Source organism: Stegodyphus dumicola, chromosome X2 (genome assembly GCF_044657685.1).
Source record: "Stegodyphus dumicola isolate Sdum_Otavi_A_Nest chromosome X2, ASM4465768v1".
Taxonomy (NCBI): domain Eukaryota; kingdom Metazoa; phylum Arthropoda; class Arachnida; order Araneae; family Eresidae; genus Stegodyphus; species Stegodyphus dumicola.
The window spans coordinates 100,171,601-100,196,764 of NC_140781.1; the positions used below are offsets into that span (position 1 = coordinate 100,171,601).

Here is a 25,164-nt window from a genome sequence, read left to right on the forward strand (position 1 = left end):
TGCCTTCGTGGTGTAACGGTAGCACACTCAGAGCGTATTCGAGAGATCCAGGTTCGAGTCCCGACCAAAACATTGCTCATTTTTCGTGTTTCATACTTCAAAAAATCCTAATGACTCTACAACACAAATAGGAATAAAAAATGATTGATGGAACAAGCTTTAAATTACCTAAAATCGGATTATAAAGTTCTGAAAGGTATATTTAAGATATGCAGTATTTGAGAAACATTCCCTTCCGCCCCCCGGGTTGAATAGGAAAGACCATTTAGTTCACCTTTTGCTGTACCTAAAATAAATTAAAAATTAAGACGTAGTGATCGAAATCCGATCATATTTGTATTGTTTCAAGTAGATATGAAACTTTATTTGCTATAAACCTACAATAAATTAACTTTCACAAGATGCATATATTTCTCACAGATTTAAGAGATCAAGAAGTAAGACAAGACAAAGGATTGTCCATAAACATATTCTAAATCATTTATCCACCGTAGCACTAGCGTAAAATTTCGAGTTAATATATATTCCAAAGCACGAAACAGAAGTCGTATTCTTTCCTCCCGCTCATTTCTTCTGCTTGGTTATTCTCGAGAGAAGTAATTTCGAGAAGCAAATGGCGTCGCCTATTGAACGGCAAATTTAGTTGAATTATCATAGCTGGTATGAAAGAAGATTTGCTTATGTTGCTGTTGAAGAAGGTAACTGAGCTCAAAATTAATTTATTTTGTTTTACTGCATGTTTCTGTGACTACATTAAGTTGATGGAATTCAAATATAATTATTTGCAACACGTTGAAGTCATTTCCTTTGAAACAAGCTCCGACACTTACAGGCTAAATAGTCAGTTTGAATTACTTGAAAGGATTAATGAATATCTTCTTGTATATTTAACTGAAGGTAATTTAAGCACTTCGTGTTTCGGTGTGCGAATCTTTTAGATAAATAATTTAATATTTAAAAGTTTTATTGTACCATATTTGAAATCATTTTTGCTATAAAAATTAATTTCTTGTATTTTAGCTATGAAATGTTCATATGAATTTGATAAATTAATTTTCCATAGTCTACATAAACGAAATATAATTATCGTATCAGTATAGAGATATTCTATACTGTTGTGATAATTATATTTAATGAGATTTTAGTGTTCACATTCTATATGCAACACACTGATGTTAACTAATAAAAGTTAAACTATTGAAAATTAATGCAGAATGCTGCATAAAGAATTGCATTTAAACATGCAGTGATTGAAATATATAGAGATTCGATATGTTTTCGTATTAGTAAAATAAAACATGCGTGCTTTGAGCATTCATGAGTTTACGTCCCGATGTGTGTTATGTAATATCACACATAAAAATGCAATAAGATTTCCCCCATTGCAGTTATAAAATAAGAAATCTCAATTTAAATAAAATTAGAAATGAAAAATTAAAATTCTATCACTTTCATCTAAGTGCATATTTGGCCTGCATAAAAAAGTATACACAATTTTTGGAGTTTTCGAATATCTAGATGAACTGTTTTCGGAACACTACGGTTACCTTTCTAACCGTCAGTATATCTGCATGTCAGCTCAAGTGAAGTATGGGATCCATAAATATATATATAACTAGAACGCTCATATGTATAATAGAGGGCGCTCAGAATAAAAGAACCCTTATTCAAAGTTGCCTATCTGCTGATGACAGGTTTCAACAAGGCAAAACCAGTCATTAGCAGATGACTGGATAGTTTTATGGCGTAATGAAAGAATGTTTATCAATTTGTTCAGGAAAGGTTATCAGCAAAAAAAAAAAAAAAAAAAAAAAAAAAAATATTTACAAATAGCTTCACCAAAGGGTGTTTTACTTTGGAAACTTGTAATAAAAATGCAAATCTTTGTCAACGTAATGCAGCAGCTCTAATGAAATCTGAAAACATTCGCGGAGATTTTCTTTTCAGTGTGCTTGGTGCTCACAATGACGATAAGTTTACGATATCGCGCATTCTTAGTAAAACTGTTTTACGAAAACAGTAACTCCGCAGTAGCTGCTATACGGAAATTTTGGACTTTTAAGGGGACTTAAGAGATCCAATGAATGTTAAAAACCTTTGGAAAATGATAATGAAACTTGAAGGAACAGGATCGTTTTCTGTTCGTCCCTTTCTGCAGAAGCAGTAGAGGAAGTTGCGCTTCATATGGTAGAGGATACAGCTTCAAACTTTCAGAAAAGCACCAGTGTCCAGCGTGTAGTAGAGGCGTTGGACAGGCCACGTTTAACTGTCCATAAGATCTTGGGGAATATCCTCCGATATTATCCTTACAAACGTTCACTGAGCCGTTGTTTTCGCATAATTTTGATGTTCTGACTTCAGTTCTCGCTCACTTTCAGGTCGATTCAAAGAATGGCCTTGGAATACACTTGCGTTTTCATTTGGACGGTGCAGTGAATATTTACAACTGCGGGATCTGTAAACCAGAATATTCCCGGCCTACCTAAGAAGTACTTTCCACTCACCAAAAATGATGACATGGTGTGGATTCTCTGCATCATCTGTTTTTTGGTTCGTATTTATTCGAGGAGTAAAGTTCTACAGGTCCAATGATATGCTCAATCAACGCGCAACGACATGGTTTGGTTTACGTTTATGGCAAAGCACATGAGGGCTATTTGCCTAAAAGAAGGGTTGTAAGGGAAATTGGTTAGTATAAACGTGACTTATGGGAACCGGGCAGCGATATACATTGCTGTTAGAGAACGAAATTGTTTTGGCTCTGCAAGCATGTAAGTGCCTTGGATGCACAATCTTAATGTAAGATGGAGCTCCTGCACACAATGCACGGTGCGTTACGAATGTTCTTAAATGTTTTTGCCAATGAACGTGTCATCATCCGACAGTTTGGTAATGTGTGGCCTTCCCGATCCCCAGACCTCAATCCATGCGCTTGTTGGCTTTGGGGGTATTTGAAACATCTGGTAACTCGTGAAAAGCCAAGAACTTTACCTGATCTTAAAGCCAGCATTTCACGCCACGTGCTCAAAATTTCTCACCACACACTTCGATCAATTGTGGAATATGCCATCTTGTGACTTCAGATGACAGCTGAAAATGATGCTCATCATGTGGAACATATTTTGTTGTAATAAAATTTGTAAAATTGTAAAACTATTTTAAAGATATGGATAAATGTGCAATTTATTAATACCATGCCCTCTGGTAGCAATATTTGTAACAATTGTTTTTTTTTTTCGTTGAAAGGCATCCTCACACTTCATTAATTCTGCCGTAGCTTTGAAATAGGATTCTTTAATTCTGGGCATCCGGTATATGTACATATTTATGGATGACTGCTTATGCATCTGTCTATGCCTATGTAAATGTAAATTCTGCATCTATAAAGGTAAATTATGTAATATTCTGTTTCCTTCCATGTATTTAAATTCATGTATGGCTTCCATTAGCGACCGATGAAATTCGAACTAGATCCAATGCTGATGATTCGAGCTAGATCAAATCACGGAAAATGGAGCTGCTGAACGAGAGGTTTTGCGATTTTCTCCATGTATAATGTAATTAACAACCAATTACCCTTCGAAAGTCGTTCAAGAAGACATTCCTCTTCTTAGACAGGTAGCCAGAATGTTGCTTGCTATAATTTAATGAGTTCAGGATAATCCACTTCATATACCAGTTGCTACAAAATTATTTGCACATCTATCTACCTGCTTATCACGTAGTTATCAACTACCCATTTACTTCTGTCTATGCATGTGTACTTCTCTATCTACAGTTATGCCCTTACTCTTTCGCCATAAGTATGCCATAATTAGGTCCCTGCTGTAATTTCGAAGTAGTTCTTTCAACAATGGTGAGATCAAGAATTGTAGTGTTATATTGTACTTTGTACTGTACCGTTGCATAATTCGTATAAGTTGCTCGTCGCAAGCCTAAACACGAAGAGTCAAGAGCGTGACACGGCTTCCCATGTCTGATTGTGCTCAGATTAGAACTATTAGGAAGTGTGGTAGTCAGTAGGAATGGCAGAGATAGGAAAACGGGAAGATGTTGGATGCCAAATCAAGTGGTGTGAGCATACTTTCTTACGTCTTCTCTGTCTCTGCATCATTATTGAAGACTACCACACTTCCAGACTACATTCGAAAGCACAGTCAGAAACGGATAGTCGCTTCGTCACCTTGAGTATTCGTATTTAGTTCTACGACAGGCAAATCATTTTCAGAAATTATGCAATGGCATCTACCTTAGTAGAGAAGAAGAGTAAGACTATTGGCAGGATTGCATAGAAAGAACAATAAGAGAATAATTAGGTATTGATATGCGTATGAATAAAAATGACTTTATTTGTCTGTGTCCGTCTTCTTATATACTTGTGTATATATGCGACACGAAAGGAAGAATGCCTTTTCAGGTGAAATACGTTAGATAATACACGAAAAATAAATTTTGAGCGAAATAAATGCTAAAGAGTTTAAAAAAGAAACAAAATCTTGCTTCCTAATCCACCGTACGAAAATTGTCTGTATATCGTTGTCAGATAAACAGTAACGCAAGGTTTCGATTTTTGGTTCTTTCTTCCCTTTCTCAGGGGAAGAAGGGAATGTTAGGTTGCCTGGCAGTTTCTTAATTAAAAATAAGCGATTGAAGCGGTGGCGTCATTTCTCAGTTAGTTAAAGCACAGGGATGCAACCAAGAATCGGCGGAATGCTATAAATTATGGAGGTTTCTCAACTTTTATCGATTGCGGCAAAGCTATGTGGCTATGTTCTCATAAGTAATGAAAAGACTGCGGAATATTTTTTTTTTTTTTACATCGCAATAACAACAGCGAAAATGGCAGATGGTATGCGATAAGTACATCCTTTTTAATATTACCAAAACGCATAGATTTACAATTGCCAAGCTTTATATTCGTTAAAGTATTTAAATAATTGTATAAAAATTTAATCTTGTATGTATAATAATAATAATTACAGTAACATATAGTTCTGTTAAATGTAGGATACTTCAGAAACTATCTGTTTTTATAACAATTGTTTTACAGGTATCATGATATTGTTTAAAATGGTACAGAACTTTTCGATAAAATCAGCGTCAGTTCGAAGCTCTATTTTTTATTTTAAAATTTCAGACTGAGTTGCTTTCTATTTTATCTATTTTGATAGAAGTTGCCTTAATTGCCCTCTTTCTACTATATTTTAACAATATGAAAATTAATACAATATAGCAGAACACAATTTATAAGGTATTTCTCCCGCCTTCTTAGCATACCTTCATGATGTAATGGTCAGCACATTCGGTGAGTATTCAAGAGGTCTGTGGTTCGAGTCCCGGCGAGGGCATTGCTCATTTTTCATCTCTCCTGCTATTTAAAAAAAAAAAAACTAATGTTTCTACAGTGGTAATTAAACTAAAAAAATATGTTGTGGGTGATGATTCTGCACCACTAGGATTTGGCGATTGGCTTCCCTAATCCTCAGTCGCCCTTTAAAAGGGGGAATATATAAGGTATTTCTCCCGCTTTCTTAGCCTGTCTTCGCAGTGTAATGGTCAGCATACTCAGCGTGTGTTCGAGAGGTCCATGGTTTAAGTTCCGGTGAGGGCATTGCTCATTTTTCATCTCTCTTTTAAAAAAAACTTACAAGTCTACTAGCTTCTTAAAGAATTTTCCCACTTTATCTTCTTCTTTCTTCATTTATTATTAGAAAAAAGCTCTCAATCTTTTAGAGTTAAAATAATTTCATATCTTATTAATTTACATTTTTTACGTTTATTTAATTACTTTTATGTACTTTTATATGTACACAAGTCATATGCATGCATGTGAAAGTATACATTAGATATACAAAAATATACAACAATATACATCCGTGAAAATATACATTAGATATTTTACGTGTAAATTTAGCTACTGATTAAACAATTTTCATCTAAGAAACGTAAGCGAAAAACTTCGGAATTCTGAGCACTTGGCAAAATGTTTTATTTATATAATTCATTTTCTTATGACGGGGTAGAATAAGATGAAATGTATCTAGGAAATGAATATTTTTGTATGTTCCCTTAAATGAAAATAAAGTTTTGCACTATATAATCCACTACATAATCTGCTAAACGTTATTCACAGTACATATGTGTTGAATGATGTATATAGCTCATGTATCCTCTAGATGTTATTTACATGATACATACGTTAGACAATGCAATATGAATTCGCAAAATGATGCTTCAGGGGGAAAGGTTCACTTCAGCATTTTTTAAACGCACAGAGCCCTTAATTATACACTATCGTTTCGCTTTACTTGAAATTTGGAAATCTTCTCAGAGAAAAATGAGATATGACAAAATATAATAATCCAGTTCATAATAAGAGAACTAATAATTGAGAAACTAAATAACATTATGAAGCTATGCATAATTATTACATTATGAAGCCCGTAATATGCATATTACGGCTTTCGAAACGGATGAAAGTCCATGCGAAGAACTGATTTAATTGCAAGTCGAAATTAATGTGGGAGAAAAGTCTAACGACTGACGCAGTTGCAGGATTTTAATTAAGACAAGCACCCGAGGACTATTGTGTTGCTGAAATGACATCCGGCCATGGAGCTAGACTAAACGGAATTATGCCATCCTAGCGGGGATTTTCTACTGACCAGGCTGCATTCATAACTTCAAAGAGTAATATACAGTCACAAACGAAATCTGCCAAGGAACTGATGCTTACTGACTCATATGCTCGACATATGCGGATAAAACCATGAAAGACTCTATGAAGCCAGTACCTGTCGCTGAGATCCGAACTAGAGTCGAAGTAATAGCGTTCAGCAGTCTGATAGCCTAGCTGTTCCACTCGATCACATACAAGCCAAGTTGTTTTTAGGTTTACAGAAACACGGCATATATTACAAGACGAATGTTTGATTTTCGAGTCCAAGAATTTTATATAGTACTAGGTAGACAGAAGTGTTTGTTCCCCTCTTTTCTAACGTAATTCTACAAAAAATTATGAGAAAGAGTATATTTAAAGTTACTTGTTTCGTACTTAATTTAAGTTGCTTCTAACCGATTTTATACGAAATGTGAACGGGGGTAGAAAGGGAAAGAAAGAAATTGATAAGGTATGATATTGAATTTTGTAGTCTTCAAATGGAATTTAAATTTCCATTAAGATGATCCTGTTTTTGTTAACGGCGGTAGAGGTACAGATTAAGGAATAGAAAAGTTACGAAGTTAAATTTCACAGCCTTCAATTTAAATTAAAATTTCTATTTAGGTTCCGCGAGGGGTAAAGGCAATTTATATTGGCATTAAAGTTACTTGGGTCTTCTAATTATAACCGAAACACAATAATCAGAGCCCAACATTGACTTCCTGATATAGATAGATATCTGTTGCACTTCAAATGATCATGAAACATCAGTATTTGTTTCCACAATATTTGTAAATATTTGTACTGAAAGTTGTCATTAAGCGAAAAACTATATGTAGACACCTGTTTTTAAAAAATAATGTCCAGCCACATATTGATCGTATCTCCTTGCTATGTATTTTATTACTTTTTCTTGGTCTATCATTCCCTGTGTCCATCACTGAAGAATCTTTCTTCTTATATCTATCGTTACATGTAACGGAAGCGCAAAGTTATTTTTTACAACCCTCAAACATATATTGCTAACATACATGGCACATTATGGTGAATATCTTTATGGGTCCTCTTGAAGTATACCTTTTATAAACAGATAAAGCAATTAGAGAAAAGAGGTAGTGTTTTTCTTTGTCTCTGTCTGCATACAGGGTGTTCATAAAAAGGTGGTTAATGTATTTATTTCCTTAAATATAGGTTCAAGACAATTATTTCTTATGACGAAGTCTCTCAAAGTAAGGGCGAGAATTTTATGAGAACAATTAGAGATCAGAGGATGCGGGTTTCTGCACATATAAAACTTATTTTTTATATGGTCCATTTAGAGAAAAGTACAGTAGGTAAAATGCTCAGTATCCTTTACTATGTTATATGAAACAGTTTCATAACCTTTATGTGCAAATTTTCTAGAGATATTTGGAGCTAATATACATATAAATATATAATATATATACAGGTGATTCAAATGCCAGTAAACATTTAAAGTATTTGTATTTAAGTTAATGTAGAACATATGATAACTCAGTTTATACAATAATACATCAAATTAGAGATTTAAAAAAATGCTATTTAAATATTTTGCTACAATTGCATCCACTATGAAACAGTAATGAAATGAGATTGTCCTTTCAAACTATGACTGTCAGATAAGCTTTGGGCTGATTTATTACGAAATAGCATTATTTCTTACCTGAGCGAAAGATAAGTATTGGATTTTGGTACGTTTATTGAGAATATAACATCATTCACATTTCTTCTCTTAATTTCAAATTTTGGAAAGGATGAAGTAAAACGACATGATATTCATAATGAATGATTTTCCATATCCTTGAGGTTTAAAATGCTGCGATTTTCGATTATGGAGCTACCTGAAGCCAAGGGTTTATAAAATAACACGAAATCTCTGGCACAGTTTTTATGCATTTTTAGCATAAAAATTATTAATATATTTACTTACTTTTTCAACCACTTAGTTTACATAAAAAAGTTGCATTGAGCATAACCGTTAGAAAGTGAAAGAAGTTTCAAATGATTGAAAATTATAATTAATAGGAGTTCTGGCATCTTTCATTTAAAAATTCTCCAGTTCTGTACTTAGATATGTATTTAACAAAGTAAAAGATCAATTCTTACCGTCATTAGGTATGAAAACTATTTCGATACATAAGAAGTGTTGAAACAAAAAATTCTATCTATTAATGGCACTTTTGCTGTTAAAAATGCTACGTAAAATTATAGGGCTGAAAATCTTCTTACATTAGTGGAGAATTAAATGGCATATATGCACTTGAAACTAATAATCGAAGTTAATAGAAATTTCTAATAACAGTAAATTTTCTTTCAGTAGAAGAAATTCGAGTTAACATAAATTACATGAAAACATTAATACAAAATAAAAATGAAATGTGGTGAACATGAAAATATTAATGTAATAATTTTAAAGATATGTTCTTTTGACTTAAAGAAAATATATTATATGCATCAAAAAATAAAACAAATAAAGAATGCCAAGCAGCTCAAATATACGTTAGTCCAAAGAAATATATAGATTTTATTTAAAAAAGTAAAATGTTTTAATTTACATTTTTAAATATTCATAACAAAAAGGAAACTGATTGGGCTGAGCAAGAAAATTATTAGGAGTGCAAATGATATCGCGTTTTAGAATTACACGAAAAAGGTCTGAGGCCTGACTGCCGTAGTTTGAAGGTAACATTAGACTGCAACTGATATCTATAGTAATTTTGAAAGAAAAGTTAGCTTTTTCTGTTAAAAGAATTAAAATTATTGAAAAAGTTAACATTAATTTTAAATGTAATTTGTTTGTGGTAAATCAGTCCGACATATCAAGTACTTCGAATTAACTGTAATTTCAATAAAGAAAGTTCTACTGTACGATACATGCACAGAAAGAGAGAAAGGTGAGACTATTTAAGTGAGTTTAAACTTTAGACGTTTTAATATATATAAAACGTAATAAAACAAGTTTGGATGTAAATTAAAGCAGAACTACTTCAATTATTTGATATAACAATTGAATTTGTTTGACAACGGAACATGATTTGATGCGTATATATAAAGGTCGTAGCAGCTCTTTTCTTTCAATATTTAAACAATTGATTTAATCTCAATGCACTTTTAAGTTACAAATACTAAATGGAAGAAAATTGTGGAGCTTAATTCTATTGAGCTGAAAATAAATGCGGAGAGAGCTGTATTGCCAGTTCAGATAATAGATAAATCATAACAATTCTTTGCTTATTTCGTATATACTTTATTTTCCCGCAATATATTCACTAGTGACCTATAATTTATCTTTGAGAAGAATATACGAAGTATTAGAAAACACAAGAACAGAGATTTAAAAGGAAATTCATACAGGTAAGATAAACTAAACGTGATAAAGATGGTGAAAAATACATGCAAAACTTCAGAAATGAGAAACAGTGTCCAAACGCAAGGGAAAAAATTGCACCTAGAGCTGAAAAAATGATTAATTTTAGAATTTATCTTACAACATCTTATTTACAATATCTTATTTATCTTATCAACAGTTCCTTTGATCATATTCCGTTTATTTGACTTTAGACTTAAGAGCGGATAACGTACAAGTTTTACTCAAGATAAGCGATTGAATACCAGAAGATATCATGGCAGTGGTAATATCTAGTTCCCTAATGAATACGAAACCTGTTTGTTTTGTATAATACAAGGATTTGACAATAATTTAAAGGATCACATCTTTGTAGGATATTAATTCAAGAATGCTATTTGTGTAGTTTAAGGCGACGCTGCAGGGTATATTTAATGAAAGAGAAATATTACTCTTAAAGCCGTGTACAGTTTCAAGCAAGTTTCAAAGTTATTTCAATGGAAAACACCGATACTATATTATCGCTATTACCGATACTATATTATCTCTATTATTTTGAACTATATTACTAATATTACTGTATAATTACTAATTAAGCATATTATCACTACTCGAACAAAGGGATCACATATGAAATGTCATCATATTATAATAGTTATCACTCATCATTTAAATAGTTATATTTCGAAATTTTTCTATTAGAATAATTAGTTTAAATTATACAGTTCACTCTTTCTTACAGATATATATATAAAAAATTTGAAAATTTCCTTTAACCAGATTGAATCTGTTTATGAGACTGAAAACGCTCAGAGTTTGCTTAAACATGTACTGAACAAAATTTATATTATAATGAAAATAACTGCTTTCACGATGCATACAGAAATTCATATTACTTCTTTTACGCTTTCTTTGTAATTCTAATGAATCTGTAATTTATTAAACAGAATACGATGTCGATTTTAGAGCTCGTAAAGTATAGGTCAGAAATTTTCTCTTACATTATTTAAGCCACATAATTTGTTTAAATAAATAAATTAGTTCAGTTAGTTTAATATTAACATGGACTGAAAGGCAAATTAAAAAATTATCTGTACTCTACACGTTAGTCTAATATAACTTCATTTTATTTGCAAATATTTAATGCAAGGATGTTTAATTGCATCTGTGTTGAAATTAAATTAAATTTTAAAGATAAATTTCGTTTCTCAGTTGTATCGTAAAGGTGTTTTAAGTTTGGGGATAAATTGAGGAGGTTAATTTTTTTTTTCAAAATTTACTTAAATGCATAACTATCGAGGAACATCCGGGCGTTTTCGTGGTTTTCTCTATGTGTAACGTGTATACGAGTCAGTTTTTCCTTAGAAAGTCCTCCACGAAGTATCACTCCCCTTAGGCAGATAGCCCCGAAGCTTTGCCGTAATAACATAAACAGCAAAACAACATCGAGGGCCATTAGTGCTATATTTTATCACAAGAGCAAGGCATACAAGCCATCAACTGTCCATTCTGCCAGTGCATTATTATAAACTTTGGAACTTAAACTCACGTGCCCTCTTCTATAAATAAAAGTTTTGAGGACAGCGAGAATTATATTCTCTCTCCTCCCCCCCGAAAAAAAAAACCGCTTCCTATCCCAATCCGGAAGTTTACAAAGTTCCAATTTCCAAAACGATTTACGAAACAGAGAACTGTTTTATGACTTTTGAATCATTCCGAATAATTTTTATTAGTATAAATTTATGAAATTACTTATGTACATAAATGAAATTAAGAATTACATGAAAAATTAATAACTTTAATATAATTTCACTGTTTTATAATTATGAAAATAATTTATAAAGTAATTTTAATTTCACATTAAATTTTCCGATTTTAAAACTTAATACATCAAAATATCTTTCATGCATTTTTTAAACCATAAAACTTTAAGTTTTCGCAGCCTGTTAAGAGCAATGTCTGGAACAGAAAATTCCAACCTTGGCATAAGGTGCCATAGATGAACACTTAATTTTCAACACTTTATTACTAACCTTAAAATTCTCCTCAAGAAGTTTCTTATAATAATATAGTTTTTGCTTGATACGGGCTTTATCCGAATTATTCGCTGCCTCATCTACTAAGCTTTGAATATCCTTCATCTTAAATTTTTCTTCGCTTTTCGCCGCAAAGAAGGTCTTATAGTATGCACACAACCCCCAATTAGATTCCTAGTTTCTTTCCAAATGTCAGTGACGGGTAATATTTAACTGCAATTATTTTTGATTTATCCAATTTTGCTCCTTTATGTGATATGCTGTAACCCAACTAGTGAAGTTCTTTAGCGACAAATTTACATTTTGAAGCATTCATTTTCAGCCCAGCTTCTAGTAATAGAGTAAAAACTACTCTCAGATCCTCAGAATGCTGATCAATCGTGTCACTAGTAAATATTCAGTATAGATAAAGGAAAGTTCAAGTGTCTAGTACTGATCTCAGAATTACTTGCGTAGCCCATTAGAGCGCAGAGGAGTTCCACATAAGCCAAACAGCAATCTTAAAAACACGTGCACACCCGATCTTGTGATGAACGCCGTCAATGAATTTCTTGAAATATCTAGAAGTTAAATCAAATTTGATTATATTTTGACCTCATTTTCCTAAATATTTCTTTAATTATTGATAGAATATCAATAAATATATAATTATTAATTCCAATAAATTCTTCCTTAACTTTATCATATCGATAGGAATTTGTTTTACAAGGGGATCATCATCCGCATTTATCTCATGCGCGACCACATGGGCCAAATATAGGAGTCTCATTAAACAATGCAGCCAAACTGCTTATCGTATTCTGGGGGGGGGGGGTTGACGACAGGTCTTTCAGAAATAAGGGGGGAAGGTAGCCCCACATCAGGTGTGGGGCTACCTACCTTCCCCCCCTCCACAGATATATAGTTGGTGGTGGTATATCTTTCTCTTGTAGTTCCGTTATATAAACTTCTATATCTGACGGAGAATCAATTCGCTCATCTAGTTATGACAAGAAATACAAATCCAGTATCATGTTTGCCTGCAGATTCTTCACCACTTAAAATAGAACGCAATGCTTTTAAACCTGCACAATTAGCATCATATTTCCTAACGCACCTAAAATGTCTGTGTCGTTAAGACTTTCGTCTCCCAACTCCCGAACTTCAAACAACTTGTATTTCCTAAAACTTTTTCTGAAAAACATCTCCGACAATAAACTGCTTTGCACCTACTAATAATGAATCCAATGATGAACACGAGAGTAATAGAAATCCTTCTAAAACTGTCTGCCTGTGGGGTAACTCCCCGTCATTAAAAAAATCTGATGTGGTCACTACGTGACTTCCTTGTACAGTCTATTAAACTTTTTTTTTTTTTTTTTTTTTTTGCTGCACTTAATTTAAACTTTTTTCTCGAATTATTCTAACTTACTTGACCGGTCCCTCAAGACAAATTGAAAATGACATCAAAGCAAATTTTGAAATTAATTATCCCTCCTAGTTTTTTTCACACGGAAATTAAACTTCTTATATTTTTATTTTTTCATAATGAGTGTAAAACTTTTCAAAATTTAAGTATAGGAACCAGGAGATCGCATTAAAAGTAAATATTTCTTTATTTGTCAAAAATTATATTTTTTAAATTTAAAATTACCAAAACATGAATATTTTCGTAATTTAAAACAATTCTGTGACTAGAAGTATGTGACTACATACACACACACACACATAATATATATATATATATATATATATATATATATATATATATATATAATATATATGTGTGTGTGTGTGTAAAATATAAAAAATACGATGGCTTTACGCGATCAGGCAAACTCTAATTAACTTTCCGCAATTTCAGGATCTTCCCCCAAGACCAGTACTTTCGAGAACATGCTGGCATGTTACGTAACCGCTGCTATAAATGAAGATTTCGCGCCATTTTTCGTCAGATTGCTTTTCTTCGCCTGCCGCTCCCGTAGAACCTTTTTGCTGCCGCTCTGTCTTTCTTTATTTGAATAGTATGAGGGATTAAATTTAAAGTTAATCATATATAAGGGGGGAAGGTAGCCCCACATCAGGTGTGGGGCTACCTACCTTCCCCCCTCCACAGATATATAGTTGGTGGTGGTATATCTTTCTCTTGTAGTTCCGTTATATCAACTTCTATATCTGACGGAGAATCAATTCGCTCATCTAGTTATGACAAGAAATACAAATCCAGTATCATGTTTGCCTGCAGATTCTTCACCACTTAAAATAGAACGCAATGCTTTTAAACCTGCACAATTAGCATCATATTTCCTAACGCACCTAAAATGTCTGTGTCGTTAAGACTTTCGTCTCCCAACTCCCGAACTTCAAACAACTTGTATTTCCTAAAACTTTTTCTGAAAAACATCTCCGACAATAAACTGCTTTGCACCTACTAATAATGAATCCAATGATGAACACGAGAGTAATAGAAATCCTTCTAAAACTGACTCACTAAAAATTCACTCTAAATTACTATCGCATATACATTCTTGAATGATTTGCCATTTGCATTGAAATAAGATATGGAGATAAAAAGTTAAATTCTTCTGTGTCGTCGTTGGATGTCTTACTTACACTCAACCACAACAATGTCCGAAACTCTGATGCCAAGTTTCGTCATTGATGAGCCCGACTGCCACAGTATTACATATATATATGTGTAATCATATACCATACTTGTGTATGCAGTCATTAGTTACATACGTACAGACGCCACGATAAAAATCCCTTTTGAATTCCGTTTAAATCTATTTTTATAATCCGTTTTGGGAAAAAATGCCTCTATGATAGTCCTTTATCCGTAGAGATGGCACTCAAAAAAGTTGTTCAAATGGATTCTAGAACGGTAAAAACGGATTTTTCTCTTGAAATATGATACCTGAAATTTTTCCCGATTACAATGCATCCTTTACTTTGCACAAAAAGCAAAAAATCTGATGTGTACACCACAAGACTTCCTTGTATGGAATATTAAATTATAGGCATTTTTTCCTGTTTTTCATTTAAACTTATTTCCTCGAATTTCAGTAGGGAGATATTTCTCATACAATTAATTCAGTTCTCACTTCGCGGCAAGGCAAAAATACACAAAAACTCAAAACATCTTTATTAAAAACTGAAAGATATAAAAAATCATAAAACACAAAATACAGTTAAAATAATTTTAAAAAATTACAATTGTAATCACAGTTTCTACACAAAAATAAGCAATTCAGCCAGCAGGCAAGAAGGCAGACTTTTAGGTGCGCAAAACTAAAAATTTACTTTCTGTTTCACTCGGCAAAAGGTGCTGCAAGTGCAGAAAGACTTACTTCACTATTCTGCTAAGTTTCAAATGTAAACAAATATGGCTGCTATGGTAAAAATAATTAGGCTTAGCCGCACTTAAACAGCTTTTAAATTGTTGATAATTCTACAATTATTGCATGCAGATTAATTAACCTTAACCAGATGATAAGAACAACACAATTTATTAATTTTTAAAGCAAAAAGCAGTTTTTAAAGCAGTTATATATATATATATATATAGCAATTGCAACCACAAAGGGAGGTGGACAACTAGATGTTACAGCAGTCATATATACAAAATTTAACATTCTGAGGCTACTCGTTTTTGAGTTATGCGAGATACATACATACGTACGTAAGTAGAGATGCCATGAAAATATGTTTTCTGAATCCATTTTAAATTAGTTTTATAATTTGTTTGGGGAAAAAGAGTCCTTTATTCTGTTCTTACGTAGCGATGTCAAGAAAAAATACAGTTAAATTGCATTAGATAGCTGCCAAAATGGATATTTTCGTTGAAATATCAATAGCTTGCGTCGAATTGTTTGTGTGCTTTATCAAATATAATTATTTTTTAAAATATTTTTCTACTTTTCCGTATTCGCAGTTTCAAAAAGATACTTAGATACAGTTCGAAAAGTTCTCAGTTTCAAAAAGATACTTAACAATTTATTTATGTCCGTTCACTATAAAATCGTGTAATACTAATTTTATTTATTAAGCTGGCTTACTGGAGCAAATAAATGTTTTTGGAATTAAGATGAGCATCAGTTATGTTTGAATGTAATACGATTCAAAGTACACGAGGAAAAAATATTAGCATAATGTTTTAAAAATAATAATAAAAATATCTAAATCGGATCTGAAGCATAGTTTTTAGCAGCCAAAATAGAAAGACTCTTACACAAAATATATTCAATAACAATAAAAAGCAAACTAGCTTTGTAAGAATTCCAAAATCCATCATGAAAATTGAAGTTGCAATGATAATAATAAAAGATTCGATTTTTGTCGAGTTCCAGGCAAGCTTGAAGAACGAGGATCTTCCCTTTCAGAATTTCCCCAACAATGTGCTACATTTTCTTGACAGTCGATTTGTCATCTTTTGATTCGAAGCTTCGCAATGTCGCTTCATATAAAACTTTATACATATATGTATCGTAATGTATACGTGTGAGTGTATATGTGTGTGTGCAGTGTATGCGCATGCTTTTGTATATTTTGCTTTTCTCTCTTTGTAATACTTATTTCCTTTTTCTTTTGCCTATTTAAAGTTAATGTAGAAAAGGAAAATGACTATTTCTACTCTTTAAATTATACATGTCTGCAAATAATATCAATTTTTTTATGTTAAAATATCCGAATAACCTGTAAAGACTTTCGAAGGAGTGTGACATGCTTTGCCAAAATTTTCATTTGAATTCTATTACTTATATGACAGTTTTTATACAAAAGATATCAGATTTGTAAAACATATTTAATTACCTATACGTAGTAACTTGCATTTTCAGAAAAAAAAAAAAAATACAAAGAAAGAATCTAGATTTCGAATCCTCAGAGGTAAAAATCGATTCGAACATGCAGTTATCTTCGTTTTGTAATTCTAAGATCAAAGAGATTTCAGGCTACGAGTATTTATTGTGTAAGGTCTAAAATGCATTTTAGTGTGCAAAAATACTGTGACGTCATTGATGTTTAAAGTATTTACGTGTATGTCCTGACCAAAGCAGAAAAATCTTGTTGTACGCGTTGAAAGTGGCTGGTTTTATAATTGTTGTGTAGCAAATTTAATATAATTAAATGAATCACAGAAATCAAAATTTTAATTTTTAAATATTCAAAATTTTAGCTACAAAACATAATTTCAAATTTTGAGGTGTAAATCAGCAGTTTGGCTTGCCAGCGTTTTTTAAATGCGAACTCCATATATATATATATATTATTTCCTTGAGTATATTTCCTCCCTTTTAACTCATTTTATAGTCTCGAAATCGAAAGGGAAAAATTATATGAGTAATATAATTACCGAAGAAAGCGTCTGCAGCAAGAACGTAACAAATTAAAAGTAGTTATGTATAAACTAGTGGTAACTATTAGAATATTATTACTTAAAAAAACTTACATTACAACACAGTAACATTACTTAAAAAACCTTACATTACAACACAGTTACATTACAACACAGTAATATTAAGTCGATATTGAGCCGATATCTGATGATAACTGACACGGACACTTCACACGGACCGGCTTAGTTACCTTGTAAAGCCCCAGGGGCACCTTACATGAATGAGCCTTGACCTCAGCGTACGTAAGGGATAACGAAAGCACAAAGGTAAAAGACCCGGATTTCGGAAGCTCGAACACATCAGCAGTAGGTAAATGTACAATGAGCTGAGTAATAGAAGTAAGGAAAGAACCACATGTCATGCAGCCAATAGTGCAGATGCAAAGAACCAGACGTGACTACACTGTCAGTGTTCAATGGTCTTATCTATTCGACCCTTAGTTATGTTCTGTTAATTGCCTAAACTCAAAATTAAAATATAAAATTAAAAATGACACCGACGCAACAACTGACTGAATTTTAAGATCTCACCTTAAATTTGCAAAATATCCCTGTTCTAAATTTTTAGTCGTGAAAGATATTTATGATAGATCATTTATGTTACAAGGCGTACAAATGAATTTACGATCCAAAGCACAGGAGGGGAAATAACAATACTTCCTTCATACTTCAAAGCACATGAAAAGAGAAAATGATTAAAAATAGATGGATTTCTTTGCTATTATACCATTTATTCGTACAGAACATAACTGATGCAATACTCTGTATTTAAAATAAAAGAAGATGCATAATCAATTTGGGCAGCGTCTTTATTCTATTCTCATGTAATCATATTTCGTAGATCCGAATTCATATTTTATTAACAAATGACACTCTTAGGATGAAGAAAATGAATCCTCTCAGCAAGAGAGTGTATCATTTCCTCCTATCTAGTCAAACGATTTGCCGGAAAATGTAACGTAAGCGCTGAGGTAATTGATATCTCTAGGGAAGCGTACAAAGAGCATTCAAAGAAGACTAATGGTAAAAGATACAAAAAATGACTCTAAAAGTTTCACAGAAGCAATGACGTTAAATGAATAGTTCGGAAGAGACAGGTAATTTAGTCTTGCAGCTAGTTTCACTTTATTCAAAATTCGAAAGATGAAGACTAGCAAATATAAAACTTCGTCACTTGAATTATGACAACTCGAGTTAGTGTCTGCTGGGAAAATATGGACAAATTCTGGAAAAAAAAAAGTTGAGAGGGAAAAATTCAGTTTAGGTCCGAGTTGGTGAATTTAAATCAAAGAAGCTTATTAAATACCGTACAGCTGTATTATTAAAGCTTCAACGCAAATGAAAGAAACCAACGCAAATGAAAAAAAAATTAAATTTTATAAATAACTATTGCTTAGAAACTCTCGCATTATCTACAGATGCCACTACGTATGTGTGTGACAGGACCACAGTATATCGTTTGAAAGGTATGTTCATTAGGTCTGGAACTATGGAACATAATTTTCAATGACACATACTTGATTGCCGTGGATAGTCTTTTATTAAGTGGAAAATCCCACTTTAATGTCCGTATTCAATAAGTTCTGAGTTCAATGTAACAGAACTCAACAATGTTCTGTTACATTGTTGAGTAATCTTAACCATTTAATCAGCGATGGACATATTAAAGCAAGGGATAAAAAAACTAATAAAAAAAAATAAATAAATAAAAATCACAGAAAAATTTAACAGCTGTAAATAACTGAACAGAACGCAGATCCTAACACTATCGAGACTGTTGTAAATATCACTCGAGTAATCTCAGAAATGCAAGGATAAACTCTAAAGCTAGAAGAATAAACTGCTATTTGAGCGTCAAAGTTTAAATACCTGGCAGTATAACTAGTCAAATACGTTCTGAAGATCAAAACAATTTAAGTCATTTGCATGCCAAGAATTTTATTTCTGTACTTAATAAGAAAATGATGTGCAGTGTGGTCTTTTGTTGTTGTAAAACCATTTGGTGTGAAAGGTTCATTGCTCAAGAAAAAAAAAAAAAACGGTGTGTTAAAAACGCTATCTGAATAGAACTGCTTAGGAACCTTTCTCAGGTTTGGCAGAATATACTTTAACTTCGGAATTTTTGTTCTTTAGGTTTTGTGTTCTTTAGAAAGAAAATCACAAGGCATTTCGAAACACAAAAGAAAAATATACCGGCAGGAAGCAATTTATTAAAGAACGAAAGGAAGAGCTTTAGGAGTGTTTTTCGGTTAAAATAAGCATCACAATTTCAAAGAATCAGATCTGGAGCCTTTTACTTCAGAAAATGCTTGAAGATGCTTCACACGTTTTACTATGAGATAGCTAGGATCAGCAAGATAACGGACAATTCTTTGCTCTTTTGAGTCATCATCTGAATTACCTTCAACGAAAACGCTCTATAAAATAACAGAAGTAATGAAAATAAAACTGCATAGAAACGTTAAAACTGTTCAAAGCCGAAATGTAACTATTCGTATATTTTTGTAACAAATTAACAGACTTTGATCACCTAGGAAACACTCTTACTGCATTAATAACTAGTTTTAATTAGCAAAGATTTAATTTAGAAGTGAAGCATAGTTATAATTTCTCCACAATAAACTATGCAAAGGCTTCTCACGCATATCTTTACAGTTCGAAATAAGTAAGTATATAATCGGGTACTGCTTACTTCTTGAAAGAAAGGATAGATAAAAGCAGGAATTATAGTTCATGTTGTTTAATTTATGGCTCTTGACGCATTATTTAGAAGCCCCATTTTTATTATGCGTTTTCTCAGGAGGAGAGAAATATAGGCCAATTACGACCCAAAATATTCCATTCCCGTTTTCATCCGCATTCTCTTCCATATTTTTTTAGCTTTTGTGGTAGTTCTGACAAAATATCGTGGGTCAACATCGGCAGCTGAGAAAGCAAAGCGAGAGAAACATAAAAAGAGCTAGCTGATCGATTGAAAAAGCATTCCCAACGAGAATAAGAAAAAGTCTCCTTACAATGGAATTTCGAGGTGTTTTGAAATAAATTCTCGATTAGCTTGGTTATCGCTTCTTTTATTTATTCACCTTCGTCAACAATTTTTTTCAGAGCTTTTTAAGAGTTAAAACTGTAATTAACTGAAGAAGGGAAAAGAGAAAATATACAGGATTGCAAAGAATGACTTAAAATATTATTTTTTTAGAATAAAAGTATTTTTTTTAACTTTAAGATAGATAACATTTTATTTATGTCATGTAATCATAATTTCTGGAATATATGTGAGCACATCTGTTAACTAATAAGAGGAAATACTTTGAAAGCCTAACTTGGTTGTTTTATAGTATTATGAGGTATTTCTCCCGCATTCTTAACATGCCTTCGTGGTGTAATAGTCAGTACATTCCGCATGCATTTGAAAGGTCCGTGGTTCGAGTCCTGGCTAAGGCATTGCTCATTTTTCGTCTCTCCTGCTTTCAAAAAATACATAATGTCACTACAGTGGCGTCCGAACTAAAAATCATCATCTGGTGGATGATGATTCTCTACCATCGGGATTTGGCGATTGGGTCCTCTAATCCCCGGCCACCCTTTAAAAGGGGGAGTATATAAGGTATTTCTCACGCCTTCTTAGTATGCCTTCGTTCCGTAATGGTCAGCACACTCGGCACGTATTCGAGAGATCCGAGGTTCGGGTCTCAGCGCGGGCACTGCTCATTTTTTATGTCTCCTGCTTCGAAATAACCTAATATCTCTACAGCATATACAAGAATTTTAAATTCCCTCTTAAAATCTTGTATATTCATGAAAAGCTAACATAATTAAGCAATAAAAATCAAGCAATAATATGTTTCTGCCGTTTATTACGAGTCAAATCTGTAGACTTCTGACTGTGAAGGACTTATCAGCTGTCGAGCGGTAAAGTCGCTGAACACGGCTAGTTCGACACGAGTTCAGATCTCAGTCAATGTGTTGACTGAAGGGTTGTTTTGGGGGCTATTCCCAGGAGTAATGTAGATATGAGCTAGTTTCTTGAGAAAGCCTTTCATGACGACATTCTTCTCTTAGGATGTGTGCTATTCCGTGTTCGAATAACCCTACTTAACCTTTAGCATATTCTTACCTGTTACTTTTATAACTAAATATACACAACCATTTGTGCTATCTAACATGTTTCAACGTTCACAAAATAGTTCATTCTAAGGATAATTCCTTCTTATTTAAATTTTTAATTTCGTAAAAAAGCTGCTTATTACTAAAATACTCGATATTTTTTGTAGTTATTTCACTTAATAACAGCCTTTGATTTCTTAAATTGCATGCTCAGTAAAAATTCCGCAAAACTTTATTTTAAACTCCTTAATAAACAGAACGGGCTACATATAAGCCTACATGTAAGACACACAAAAGAGTATACATTTTAGTAGACCGAAATTGTCTACTAAATATACTCTAATATTCATCTACTAAATTTGGAAAATAAACACCGTAAAAAAGCGATTAATACTACTAAATGTGCTCTAATAAGTAAAAAAAGAAATACTTTATAAGGTATTTTCTCTCTCCTTTCTGCACGCCTTGTGGTGTAACAATAGCACAATCGCCGCGTGTTCGAGAGGTCTAAATTTGATTCCCGGCGAGGACATTGCACATTTTTCATGTTATCTGCTTCCAAAATAACCTAATGACTCTACAGCGGCGCCCGAACTAAAAGGTGGCGGACGATGATTCTTCAGGAAACAAATCAAGAAAACAGCCGTGCGACGAAATTCGGCTAGGTTCGGACCTGTGTCGAACAACGTTACATTGTTGAGTAATCTTAACCATTTAATCAGCGATGGACATATTAAAGCAAGGGATAAAAAACTAAAAAAAAAAAAATAAATAAAAAAAAATCACAGAAAAATTTAACAGCTGTAAATAACTGAATCAGAACGCAGATCCTAACACTATCGAGAATGTTGTAAATATCACTCGAGTAATCTCAGAAATGCAAGGATAAACTCTAAAACGTAGTTCAGCTAATTCTTTTGAAAAATTTTTCTGAGAGCTGTGTAATTACTGATTTATCCCTTTATCCCGATCTCAAAGCCGCATTTATATGATGTTGCATGGAATGCTCAAAGTTTCGAGAAGAATCAGTTCAAGAACTTCAAAAACGTATTTTCCCGAAACTTTCAGAAAATCGCCAAATTGCAGAGAAATCGTCAGATATCGCTAAGACCCGTGCAGAGTGCTTTTACCTATATCTACGGCTCTGTTTGAGCTATCTTCATTCTTTCAACATTGATAAATTCAGAATTAAAAGATCTGGTACTTTTCCGTTTCGCCGGCGCAAATCTCGCCAAGCAGACTTTATTGGCGACAACACACAGTATACACATAAAAAATGTTAACAAATGTTAACAAATGTTAGTTTTAAGAAATTTTTATTTTAAAGGTATGAACATTTTAATATCGCTTAAAATTTTGTAAAAGGACAATAAATTTTTAAGAATTTACTATGCTTTCACGGTAGAACATCCTGATTCGCAGTTTCTTATCACATGACCCCAAGTATTCTCAACTCACGTAAACTACGCTACAAAAATATAATTCTCTCAGTAATCATCTACATTAATTTCAAGTTAAATCTTAATTTGAAATACAAGTTTAAATACAAGAATTATTTCAATTCGTACGAATAGCGTACTACGAAATTATGTAAAACCGCAGTGCTTTACTTCGCTAGTGCATTCATTAGAATTGATGAATTTAACCCCTGACTTTGCCTTTTCTATATTTTTGCCTTCGGGTGAGCGGAGTAATTAAATCCTAATTGACTTAATTATTGCGAATGGCCTTAGGGTATAAAATTGAACTATCTCGGTAAAAGTTCTATGTCTATACTAGTATTGAAAGAAACAATCAATCTTATGAGAAATGGCTGCGACTTGTTTTGAAAATCAGGATTAAAAGATTACCAGCGAGGATATTTCGTTTGGTATCGGTTGTACCATTTTTGGCGACTTTAACGCTTGAGCCGGTAAAATGGAAAAGTACTCAAGATCTAAAGTTTTAGACAAGAAATAAGTAATTATATGCAAAATATGTGGCCGCAAATTGAAATGCATGAATTAAACAAATAAATAAAAAGAATTATATGTAATATTACAACAATGAATAAAAACAAAAATGCAACTAAATGGATTTAAATATTTGTAGAAATTTGCAACAACACATTGTTAGGTTAAAAATGCAAATAGTTAAATTTAGCTTGTAACGAAACTTAGCCTATTTTTGTTGTTTTTAAACTTTCCCTTAAAGATAACTGAGATCTGTAATAAAATAAAATTCCGCTGTAATATCAGGATCTTGATCAGTTTTTGGCCTAGTTAGTGGGAAAGAAAATTGCCTAATTTAAAAGTAACTTGATAAGTGAGAAACAAGTTTCTTGGGTTAATGCAAGCATTGTTATTATTCTTTTACTCATTGATTGAATGATAATAAGAGACATATCTACATTAATTTTTATTATTAATCAAGTGAATAGAAAGTTCTTAATTGAAAAGTCTGGAACAAAAAAAAAGCATGAACATTTTAATGCCTTTTTTTAATTAAAACTTTCTTATTTTACGATTTGATTTTTTTTAATTGTTCACTCATGTAGCTTTAAAATGAAAAATTTATTCTGATTAATTTATAACTTAACATTAAACTTGACTAAATGTAGGACTTGCATCCTTTTTTGACAGTAAGTGCTAATTTATTATCTTAACGCAGAAGAGAAACAAAATTATCTTCAGAAAGCTTATTACTCTTGGGCGGACAGAAAGATAATAAACTTATGTTATCATCCTTTTGGCATTTTAAAGTTTAGGCTCCCATGAGGATTTCTCAAAGGAAGTGGTTGAAAAATAAATAACTTTATAATCTAGAACGTAGAAAATGTTTTGAGTAAAACTAAAAGCATAGAACTAAAGTTTTGGGATACGTAATCTCTTAACACATTCTGTTAGAGTAATTACTTTCAGAAATATACGAAAATATTTTCTGCTAGGAAATATTTCATTAGGAACTTATTGTTTTCTATGATACTTTAGAAGAAATGGTATAAAATTGTTGAAATGAAAATAGCTAATTTAGAAGTCAAACAACAAAAATCAGCTCTATATTTGCAAATTTTCACAGGACTAGTTTCGATGGTTTTACCGGACCATCATCCTCAGCTGACGGTTCAGTAAAACATCGAAACTAGTCCTGAGAAAATTTGCAAATGTAGTGATGATTTTTGTTGTTTGACTTCTAAATTAATATTTGTTCGGCGTGTTATTTTACCTTAATGAAAACAGCTGTTTTAATGTTATAATATAAATATGCTTCACATTTTAATGCCACAAACTAAAAATGAGGAGGGAGAAATGCAAGTTTAAAAAATCTCGCATTTCGGTGCTTATTACAGGGTTAACGTTAATGGCATTTACGCAGCAAGAAATGCATTCGCAATTTTTTGTTAAATTATGTCAACAATGTTTAGCTCTGATATAGTATAAGGGGAACACTTATTGTATAAAGAAATAAGATACCAATGTCATGTGTAATGATTTTGCACTTGGAGATGCAGTATTCGAAAACCCCGAGTTCGACTTCCAGAAAACACACAACTGTTTTTCAAAGATGCCTTATTCCCATTCCCTTTTGCTCCTCAGAATGCAACTTCGTAAAACTAAAAAACGAAAATATGCATTCAGTG

The 25,164-nt window shown here is 32.4% G+C and overlaps 1 protein-coding gene across 2 annotated transcripts in view; it reads left to right on the top strand.

Moving 5' to 3' along the window:
* The window catches only part of LOC118187840 (uncharacterized), a 279,238-nt gene that overhangs the window by 22,344 nt on the left and 231,730 nt on the right, over positions 1-25,164 (top strand). Inside the window, exon 2 of one of the 2 annotated variants that reach the window (XM_085808803.1) lies at positions 7,853-7,995. The exons of the other annotated variant lie outside the window; for it this stretch is intronic. The gene's annotated coding sequence lies outside the window, so the exon portion shown is untranslated. The remainder of the gene's footprint in view (positions 1-7,852; positions 7,996-25,164) is intronic. 2 annotated transcript variants of the gene reach the window in all.